Source organism: Protopterus annectens, chromosome 1.part2, assembly GCF_019279795.1.
Source record: "Protopterus annectens isolate FY-2018-M chromosome 1.part2, PAN1.0, whole genome shotgun sequence".
Lineage (NCBI taxonomy): Eukaryota > Metazoa > Chordata > Ceratodontiformes > Protopteridae > Protopterus > Protopterus annectens.
In genome coordinates, this window is record NC_056727.1 from 1,222,162,457 (window position 1) to 1,222,174,878 (window position 12,422).

Consider the following 12,422-nt stretch of genomic DNA (forward strand, 5'->3'; position numbering starts at 1 on the left):
TATAATGGGATGATGCAGTGGGCTAACACTGCTGCCTCACACATCTTAGCTCTACAGTTTAGTTCCTGTACAGGATGCATTCTATGTAAAGCTGTGTGTCACCTCTGTGTTGATGTAGGTTTACTGGGTGTTCTAGTTTCCTCAAACATCCCAAAGGCATGCTATTAAATTAATTGTTAATCCTCAAAATTGCATGTAGGTGTGCATGCAGTATGTGAATGAGTATACACGTGCTTCGTGTGGTGAAGTGGTATCCTGTCTAACTCTATCTTTGTATCTGTTGCTTGTTAGGATAGAATTCCTGCTCTCTCACAACCCTGAATAGGATAAAGCAGGTATAGGAGAATGAACGAATAAACAAAAACAAATGTATATTTGTTGAAGCTTGTCCCCCAACCACAAATGAAAATAGACATTGTCCAGTTAATAATCCTGGTAAGTATGAGAAAAAGAATAAGTGAGTTATAGCTTGAATGACTTCTGGGAAGAGTCAGTAAGTTCCATGCTTACATAATTTACATGCTATTAAACCAGTACCAACCAGTAACAAATAGCTGTTTTCATAATTATTTACTAAATACTCTCAAAGCAAAAGAAAGACATATAATACAAGGTTTTTGAGTCCGGTAGTATGCAAGTGTTGATTAATCAGTTAAGTGCAATTAAAGAACTCAAAAATTTTACAATTACTGTATATAGCATGATCATTATGATGTGCAACGTCTGTGAGCAAGTACTAATCAGATCTCTCCTTCTGTTTTACAAGTGCTTATATTCTCAGAAAAGCTAAGATACTACTTTCAGGTAATAGTTACCTTCAGCTGATAGAAGTGACACAGGCACTTCTTATCACAACCCTCTGAATGTTGTATCGCACAATAAATTCATTAGATTCTGGAGGAATTCAGTTCTGCTATCACTGAATGTACACTCCACTTGCTATAAGCTGTGCTGCTGCTGGCTGCTGCGAAGTGCAAATGCGTTCATCCAGTCACTCAATGTATGAGACTACGAGTCCAACTATGAAAATCGTTCAACATATGTAAAAAAAAAAAAAAGGTAAAACAAACTCACAGAAACAGTCCAAGCCGGGCGAGTCCTATTCTAATAGGCTGGCAGTCTCCCTCATGAAGCTGACGTCATCATGCACGACCTGTAAGTCATGATGTCAGCAATAACTTCAAAATAAATTTGGAAAAAAAATGGGACTTAAGGGATCACTCAGGAATTCATGGTGACTGCTTTTTGGCAAAGCAATAGACAATTTATGCATTAATATCTACATGCTCATGAAGAAAAAAGTAAGCTGCATTTATTCAGAAAAAAAGAAATTATAGGATGCTAGATCTAAAATAAAAAAGTCAGACAAAGCAATAGCTAGCCAAAAGTACCATTTTGTACATTGGATATGGTAAGCAAGACTGGAGGAAAAATCCAGCACTCATAAATATTACCAACATGCAGCAGCTTACATTTCTTTTTTATTTATTTTTATTTATCCTTTCCTGCAGTTGGGTGGGCATTCGAAAGACATGTGTAAATGGGCGTGACTTCGTTGAAGGTTGAATGTCGAGCTGGCACCTCGGTGTTCATGAAAATCTACTGCCAATCATTAGTGGACCGGAGTTCTACTGTGGCGACCCCTAACCTGGAAAAGCCGAAAGACAACAAACATTTTATTTATCCTTTGTTGACTGGGTTGATCCCACTAGGGTAGTAGTCCATTTTCAGGGATAAACCATGGTGGAATTTATACTACAAAGGAAATTTGATCAGGGCAAAGCGGAACTTCACCTATTCTTTTCAGTAGCTTCCTTGGGATCTTTTACACCCTCCTTAGCTACCATCAACTCAGGCAGGTGGTATGTGGTACCTTAGTTTAAAATCTCATCTGAAGGATGACACACTCAGAAGTGCAGCACCCCACTTTTGCTGCATTTCAATGCAGCAATCCAGCTTCCTCTTGTAGAAGTAGAGCCCACAGCCTTTTGCACCAAAGGTGAATGTGCCTTCTGTTTATCACCTGCACACCACCAGCATTCCCCACCATGCTGCTGACCCCACCTTTACTTAGGCATCTCTACTCCTTTCCTCTTTACCCCAGTGTCATCTTATTCACTTTTCTTTATCTAAACCCTTCCTTGGTTTTCGGTTTTTGCCCTTCATCGTCTTGGCAATGTATTAGCTACATAGTCTGTCCTCATCTACCAAGAAGGCTTAGATGATATTTTTGTTTCCTCAAAGCAAAACACTGCTCATTTACTCATATGTTTAAGATGTTCTATGTGTATTTGTAGTGGAACCTGTAACACAGACCATTGCATTTTGTTTCAGTGGCTGAAGTTTGCTGAGAGCTCTTCATTTTATCTTTTCATCTTCACATACCAGTTAAACTGCTTTTTAAACCCAGTCTGGTTCAATACTTTAGTATGTTCATACCTATCACACTTAAGCAGTGAATAAAAAAATCCGAAAAGCATGTTGTCACTTGTATAATATATCACTGGTCAACATTCACCATAGACTACTACCTAAAAACATTTGCAGCTGTTGCGAACAGCTACCACAGAAGTTAACATCAATAACCTTTCTTACCATTATACAAAATATACTCTCTAAAGCCAGTAACAAATTGTAGATCTTTTAGTGCTTTTAAGTTTATTCTTTATGTTTGAATGCTCTCTGTCTGAAAATGGAAATGACGTTTCTGTTTACAAGCTGATGAATGATATACTGAGATGAATGAATAAGCACATCTGCCCAGATTCACAACTAGGTCACCTGGTGCTCTGAGTCATCATCAGAACTGACCCCATAGCTGAACTGTGACAACATTACTGTAGTTACTGTATCCATTGCAGCTTACTGTGTAGCAAGGAGGTTGCATAAGCTCTTTGCACAGCCATAGCTATCAATTTTATTAATGTAGGAATACTCAATATCACTCATAGCTTGTTAAATGAGTGTCACTACCCCATTCTTACTCCTTTGGCAACTGTCTAGTATGCCACCTAACAGCATGTATGCCAGGACAGCTGCACTAAATGCCCTACCTAATTGCAGCTCTATATCTGCCAGTTGAATGCAAGAGATTTTCTCTCTCACATCCTATGCATATTTATATTACTATTCAAAAAGAATAAATACTCATACATCATTTTTTTCTGTTTCATAAACCTAAAATTGTAACCAACAAGACATATAAGGCAATCAAATTATTGGACAGAGTTCAGCTCACATGGTTAATGCATAAAAGTAGTAAAACATTTATACCAATGCAGAATTGTCTTTCAATGAATCTCAGGGATTCATGAAAGGGTCTAGTACAAGCCATATGACTTGAGCAGAAAAGGCCATACTCCAACAAAGATGCATTTTGCAATTCAGAGACATGTTACCCATGATGAAGAAAAAACTCATTAATGGCTAATTTGCATGTCACTGAATCACAGTTACTACTATGGTGTGCAGGTCACTGGTGCACTGCACATTGTGGTAGTTAACTGCTAAATAAATGGTAGTTAACATTGTATAGACATAGGCATCTCACCCAGTATCTCTCCAACATGAACACAAGTACAAGTTTCAAACATACCACATACACATACCAGAGTAAAAAAAAATAATAATAATTACATTTTGATGTTTTGTAATATCTCTATACTACATATCTTTCATCCACTAGAAAATGATGAAATAGTCACATGACCCTCATTGTTCCTATCCAGTAGTTGGGCACCATCTGATGGGCTGTCATATTCAAGTCTAGTAACTGGAGAACTTGTTGGCACCATGGTCACTGTCAGGATCCATGCAGGCAATCTCCATGTTGGGTGCTTGACACATTTCCATGATGGAGCAGCCCCTTATTGGTAATTTCTCAGCCACTTCACTGAAACTGAGGCATTTTCCCTACTGTTATACTAGATTCAGTGCTTTCTATAGTGTTTTGTTGTGACTGACTTAATGGCAAAATCTTTTTAAATGGTGGTAGAATGAAGGTAATTGTGTTTTGAGGATCTGTCTGTGTATATTGTGCATTCTTTGTGTATGATTTGTATGATTTTTTTCCTGTGCTAGTATATATGGACTGAAAATACAGTAACTGGTAATACAGGAAGCATAGTGAAGAGTACTTGCTATTGTATATCTACCTCAACATCTTAAAGCAAGAAATCTGGATGAAGTCATAAAAAAGGGTCTATCATACCTCTCAACTGTACAGATTTTTGCCTCATATATTTGGTCCATTTTTCATAAAAATGTTTTTTTCTGGTATCAAATTATTGGACAGAGTTCAGCTCACATGGTTAATACATAAAAGTAGTAAAACATTTATACCAATGCAGAATCGACTTTCAATGAATCTCAGGGATTCATGAAAGGGTCTAGTACAAGCCATATGACTTGGGCAGAAAAGGCCATACTCCAACAAAGAGGCATTTTGCAATTCAGAGACATGTTAGCCATGATGAAGAAAAACCTCATTAATGGCTAATTTGCATGTCACTGAATCACAGTTACTACTATGGTGTGCAGGTCACTGGTGCACTGCACATTGTGGTAGTTAACTGCTAAATAAATGGTAGTTAACATTGTATAGACATAGGCATCTCACCCAGTATCTCTCCAACATGAACACAAGTACAAGTTTCAAACATACCACATACACATACCAGAGTAAAAAATAATAATAATAATGACATTTTGATGTTTTGTAATATCTCTATACCACATATCTTTCATCCACTAGAAAATGATGAAATAGTCACATGACCCTCATTGTTCATATCCAGTAGTTGGGCACCATCTGATGGGCTGTCATATTCAAGTCTAGTAACTGGAGAACTTGTTGGCACCATGGTCACTGTCAGGATCCATGCAGGCAATCTCCATGTTGGATGCTTGACACATTTCCATGATGGAGCAGCCCCTTATTGATAATTTCTCAGCCACTTCACTGAAACTGAGGCATTTCCCCTACTGTTATACTAGATTCAGTGCTTTCTATAGTGTGTTGTTGTGACTGACGTAATGGCAAAATCTTTTTAAATGGTGGTAGAATGAAGGTAATTGTGTTTTGAGGATCTGTCTGTGTATATTGTGCATTCTTTGTGTATGATTTGTATGATTTTTTTCCTGTGCTAGTATATATGGACTGAAAATATGGTAGCTGGTAATACAGGAAGCATAGTGAAGAGTACTTGCTATTGCATATCTACCTCAACATCTTAAAGCAAGAAATCTGGATGAAGTCATAAAAAAGGGTCTATCATACCTCTCAACTGTACAGATTTTGCCTCATATTTTTGGTCCATTTTTCATATAAATTTTTTTTCTGGTAAATTAATTGCAGATTATTAAAGACTGAAGTTAGAAATTAATGATAGACATTTGAGTTTCAGACTTCATACCATTCAGAAAAATTGTGCTAATGCAAAATCTGTTATGTTATCAACTTTCTAAGTTTGTAAGAACAATATTTACAAACTGTCCCTATTTTTGAGCTTTTGCCCTACTTTTATATATGGCTTTGTCCAGATTTCTTGCTCTAAGAGGTTGAGAGGTATAGGGTCTATATCATTTGAGCGAATGCTTAATTAAGCTAATCGCTATTTGTCAAACTGAATTAAGTGAAAGCTCAATTAAGAGAGCACTCAGTTACATGAAAATTTGCAGAGAAAAAAATCAGCTGCCTGCCCACCAATCAGAACAAACAAAACTAAATTTAAAACTCTGCAAACTATGGGAACTTCACACCTCACACACCCTGATGTGGGGGATATGCCCCCCACCCCCCCTAATTAAATATACCAACTCTGAGATCACACTTCATTGGGGAAAAGGCAAATACCCAGTGATGGCCAACCATGTCCTTTCCCTGGGAAAAAATTTGCTTAACTGAGCATTCATTAATTGAGCTTTTTCTTAATTCATTTCAACAAACAGCAATTCACTCAATTAAGCATTCTCTCAAATGATATAGACCCCATAAAATGGGGGGAATAAAGGCCTAAAGATAGGGACAATTTTTAAATATTGCTCTTACAAACTTAGACATCTGACAGAATGAAAGGCTTTGCATTAGCATGAATTTTCTGATGGGTATGAAGCCTGAAACTCAAACATCTGTCATTATTTTCTGAATTTAATCTTCAATAATTAGCCAGTGATTTGCCAGAAAAATATAATTTTATGAGGAACAGACAAAAAAATAAAATGCAAATATCTGGGCATTCTGCAAAAATCTGGACAGATGAGAGCTATTCATCTATCTCAAAAAAAAAAAAAACTTTTTACCCAACTCAGTTGACAATGTCCATTTCTGAAAGATATAGTGAATATATGGGTAACTGGTATGCGATACATAAAATATCCTGCACTGTAGGTTTAGCAAATGTGTTATGTGACAAGCTGCAAATGCAGAAGTTCCCTAATTCTACAGTACAGAATTCTTCAATTGTTGATTAATTTCTGCTTAAAGGCCAAAGGTCACTCAGAACGCAGACTACTCAATGAAGGTATATATATATACTGGGACCTAACCAGGTAGGTTTTTTGAATGTCTGTAAAAAAGAATATTGAATATGTCACTGGGTCATAAAATTCAATTAAATTAGTGAATATAGATTTTTTTTTTGTGAAACCATGTTGCGTAAGGTCCAATAAACATCCCTAATAGTCTTGATTAAGAATGAAAATAGACACCTCTTAAACCACTTCCCCACCAGTGAAGTACAACTGATAGGTGTATAATTAATTATATTGTCCATTGGACCCCCCCTTATGAAGTGGAATTATGCTTGCAAGTTTCCAGCTAGCAGGAACAATGCCAAAATACAACAGGTTATTAAACAAATCGAGTGATAATAGCTGAAATATATTTAATGCAATATGACCAGAAACTGCCTGGAATATTTATTTATTTTTATTTTACATTTGTTGACCAGGCTAGTCCAACTGGATATATGTCCATTTTCAGTGGAGGCCCGGGGAGAAAAGCTCCACAGTTCAGAATAGAATCACAATATTATCAGGCCTCATACCACTACCCTGTTTAATATGGCTCAGAAATGCTCGCAGAATGGTCAAACTGAAAACGGGACACATAAAATCATCTTCTATTAAAATTTTAACATCAAAAATATTGTCAAACAGTATAGCATCTTCTGCCAATAAGTGCTCATTGAGCAAGTTTGCCAATAGTTCTCCAGTGATCAACACTTCACCTTGAACAAAAATTGGTCCGGAAGACTTAACCTTATTACTGATGTATCTAACATAAGAATGGAATTTCTTAGAACAAGGGCAATTAATTAAATTATCATCAAATTTAGTTTTTGCTCATCTCAAAGAGGCAATTAATTTTCTGGAGTTCAAATTATAGGCCCGTTTTAAATAATTTGTCTTGAACCTCTTCTACAGCCTAAGTTTCTTCCTCTTTTTTCTCGGAAGTTTAGTATTCCATCATGGAGGTGTACTTTTCAGAAAATGTTAGTTATTGTTTTCTTGCAAAATTGTTTACCTCACAGGAATGCAGGTCCATAGAATTAATTTTATTAATAATACTTAGATTGAACTGCTTAGACTTCAAAAAATATTCTTTTGTTGATTCACACAAGAAGCTTTAGTTATTATATTAAGTTCAAAAGCTAGGTCATCTGAATTGCCTAATGGGCACAGTTGGTTAATCACAAAAATTTCATCTGGAATAGCTGTAAGTTAGAGATCTAAGATATTATTTGATATGGTAGGAAAATCAATCATCTGAGTCAAATTGTGAAAACATATGTAAATTTTAAAATTCATCCTCCAACACTGCCGGTGTTTTGCCATCAGACCAACTGATCCCCGGAAAGTTAAAGTCCTCTAAACTTGACCAAGCCATCAATATACCAGAAATAATCAGTGCTTGATAATGCAGGGCTTGTATAACAAACTAACAAGTGTAGTGGGAGACCAGAGTGAGCAAATAATACTTGCACAAAAATCACTTCTGAATTATAATCCACTCCCAACACTCTAACATTTAGCCTTTGGGTGCAAAACTAATCACTTCTCCTCCTACCCTGTTATTCCTCAAGCAGCGAAATAATTGGTATCCAGGAAGCTATTCCATGATTCAGTAATTACAGCCAAGTCTACAGACTACATTTAGTTCATGTTTTATTAGTAAACCTTGAGCCACATTGCATAACACATGTTTAGTATCGATGGAAGGCATGTGGGTAATTGAGAGGCTCAGATGCAGAGCTGTTTGCTCTGTAGCTCTAATAACTCTGCACATGGTTGTTTAGTACTATAGAGCTAAGTAGTGATTTAGAGACATGCAAGAGCCACATGGAGCAAAACCTCATTAAAAACTCACTTGTTTGTCTCTGAATCAGAGTCCTATGGTATATGGACCAATGTGCAGCTATTCACTGTACCAACTCAAGACATGTCATCACACATTAACCTAAAATACAAAGCCCAACAGGCATTCAGGGTTACACATGCTCCCCCATATCACACACACACACACACACACACACACAAGCACTCACATACAGGCATTTGCACCAGAAGAGTCCCAGTTATACCCCTACACACACACACACACACACACACACACACACACACACACACACACATGTGGACAAACATTCACACACACATACACAGACAAACACACACACACATGTGCACACAGACAAACACTCACACACACATGCACACAAACGTATGCACACAAACACATACTCACATATATATATATATATATATATATATATATATATATATATAACAATACAGTCCCAGTCATGCCCCTACATGCATGTGTGAGCACACACACACAGCCTAACATTACTTAGCTGTTGAAGTGTTTCCTGTCACACTGCTCTCACTAAAGGCAATTGATGAATGTTTCGAAATCGTACATTCAGTATGGTATTCAGTAAGAAATAGCTCAGAACACAACGTTTTCTCAAGTAGATTGAATTGTAAGGCAAGCAACACTATAGCAATTTACTAGATAATGTTCCATGCAAATGTGACAGTCCAGTGGAGCAGTTAAAGTAAATCAGCCTTGTGGTCTCCCCTGGGGCCTTACTTTGGGATCAAAATTGTGTAGTAGAACAATTTAAAGACCGTCTCTACTACACTATGTCATAGAGTACAGCTGTGGAACTGGATGCACTATTACACACCATTTACTCATTGCAGACCTTAACAGCAGCATGGCAGGAAGCGTTGCACCAGGTAACTAATGTGAGACTATGTGCATGTATGTGGATGAATGATTGCATGTGTCCACATGTGTGTGTGTGTGTGTGTGTGTGTGTGTGTGTGTGTGTGTGTGTGTGTGTGTGTGTGTGTGTCTAGTGTCTGTGTGCAGATAGGCTTGAGGAACACTAGCACAGCTGTTACCTCTGTGCTAGGATTCAGATTCAGAGACATGCAAAGGACTTAGTAATGCTCTTTTGCTCCATGCAGCTCTAACATGTCTTTGAATCACTAATTACCACTGTAGAACTACTGGAGCATATAACACATTGGTAGCAATGCTACAAAGCTAATCTTTGTGAATACCTACCTCCATTTCACTGCTGCGCTCTGAAATACTGAGATAGGGCATTTCTATAAATTCCCTCTATCATGTTACTTTTTTTCTTTTTTGCTTCCCCAAGACTTTGTCTGATGGCTTCACTACCAAAACCAATCAGCACATTCATTCCATGTAGAAGGAAGCCTGATATTCATAGGCTAGGTGAGATTTCCACAGCCCATTAATTTCTGCTTAGCAATTCTGATCAGGAAAGTTTGCTGGACCTGCAATATCTGTCAGTCCATCAATGTATCTATCTATCTATCTATCTATCTATCTATCTATCTATCTATCTATCTATCTATCTAATCTGTCTGTCTATCTATCTATCCATCCATGTATCTATCTATAAATCAGCTCTTTGGTTGAACATTTGGAATAACCAAAGTTTACAATGTTGGCAAAAGTAATTGAATAGTTATATGATTACAGAATGTCACATTACTTTGTGTCAGTTACATTGTATAGTGGGTAGTGGATATTTGCTCTTTCCCTGCTGTTATTAGGTTTCAGGGTTGGTATATATAATTAATAGGGGCATGGGGGTATAGGGGGCTTAAAATATATATTTTTGTGTTTTTTATATTTCAGCTTTAGATTTTGTTTTAGAAAACTAGTCAAGCTATTTCTGCATTTACACTTGCAAAATAAGTAAAACATAAAAAACCTCATTTATTATTTACCATTTTTTTTAATTAACATAATTTTTTCTTTGCATACTCACAAGCACCCTCAGTCAATCTCTTCAGCCATCTACTATGGTGGGTTATTAACCTGCTACTTTAACCTCCACCCTTACCTACCTCTATGCCTGGTATATGGCAGCTAACTGAGTTCAGCCATCTTGTATGTGTAGTTAATATTTAAAAAAATAAAACCTTACATAAATGTCATATTACTAAAAGTTTTGGCCTACACAATACAAATCACTTTTTTTCTAAAAAAATTCTGACTGTAGTGCAACTAATTACTAAGCTAATAACTGCGAAGCATGTAATTATGTGGAAATATAATTATGTTCCTTTTTGTTTGTATATAACTTTACATTTCCTTTCCATGGTAAATGAAAGTAATCTAATAAATCATTAATTTTTAGCTTGCTTATATGTGTTTCTGCTTCCATGCTGTAATGTTGTTATCTTTATTTGAACAATAAACTTGAAGGTCAGGAATAAGCATTTCTTTAAGCATGCCTCTTTCAGTGTTGTGTCAGTATTTCTTTTTTCTTTTTTGTTCTCATTGTTTACTTCACTTTATAAATAAATCTTCCTGTTGATGTCATTATCTAATAATATAAACTACTGACTGCTTTGAGATGATGAGGTGTGTCACGGTATGTGGGATGGGCATGGCTTAGGCATCATAGGTTCATAGGAGGTTACTAGGATTTTGGCCCTAGGGCCTTTAAAAACCTAGCCATGTTATACCCTTGTTCCCTTATTGATCAAGTTGTATGATCTATATTTGCAGCACAAGTCTATAATCAGCACCAATTGCCCTCCTCCAAAATGGACATAGGTGACACCCCCAGGGTAAATTTATGGTCACCCATCCAGTTGTCTAAGTTACACTTAAATAGGGTCATTGAGGAGCTCTGTTTTACATGAATTGGGAGTTTGTTCCAGAGGAGTGGCAATCTCTGGGAGACATATCTGTCTCTCCAGTATGTCCTGCTAATGTCACAGGCTAGGTTAAGATCCCTAGAGCTAGTGAATCTTATCCCATTTGACTTGTGGATGTGCAGCATTTCCATTAGGGCAGGGTGTGAGACTGCTCTGTAGGCCAGGCACAAGTCACCTCTCAGCAGCCTATAAGTGACAGAGTTCAGTGACAGAGCCTTCAGTCTGTCCATGTAGGTCATGTGTTGAAAGCCCTACATTTTCAAAATTATTATTATTCACATTATTAATTTCACAATTATGCAAACTTAACTGTTGCTGACTCCGTTTTCCCTTTTCTATGTGTAAGGATATTTGAGTGATATTATGCTTGCTTGCTTGTTTTTGAGGCTATCTTGGCTCAGTGCCACTTATTATACAAACAGTACATAATTCCCCTAATATGACCTCACCTTGTTTATATTAAGTTTATGAGAATGTGGCCATCATCATCATAATCAACTCTTCTTTTTCTTGCATTTTATACATGGGGTTAGGGTATAGTGTCACCTGTCACCATCTCTCCATGCCATTTGCCTACTTTGTTCGACACTCATGCCTGACAGGCGCAGGTCTTTTTTTTTTGGGGGGGGGTTAAAATATAATAAGTAAAATGTACCTTTAATCATCTTTACTCAGTGTGAGTAAATGGGAGTCTATGAGGCATACAGTTTTACACTGACTGCCCATACTGTTTCTCACACACACACACACACACACACACACACACTTTATAAATGTATTCATGATGAATAACATATATGTTACTTTGCTAACTTGTATGAAAACTGGTGTGTGGGGCCAGCTTATTTAAATAAATATGCAATTGACTAGTTAGCGTAATGGTTAAGGTCTTCACCTCCCATGTACAAAGTACAATGTTTGATCTTGACTTTGCTCTACAGTGTTTAGAGTTTGCATGTTCCCCCTGTGTCTCTGTAGGGTTCCTCTAAACTCTGCAAAGCATGCTGAATGTTTTCATCTCATACTCACTTAAGAATGGAGCTATGACCAGCAGCACAAACTCTACATGGTGGCCTATCAGGGGAAGAACTGTACAGGCCAACTGCTTTGGACATATACTGTGGTGTGCAGTGTCCTCAAGATAGGAAAGCATGGACCACAGACTGTGTATTGTGGCAAGGCTAGCTACATGATAATGTAAAATGTGGCTT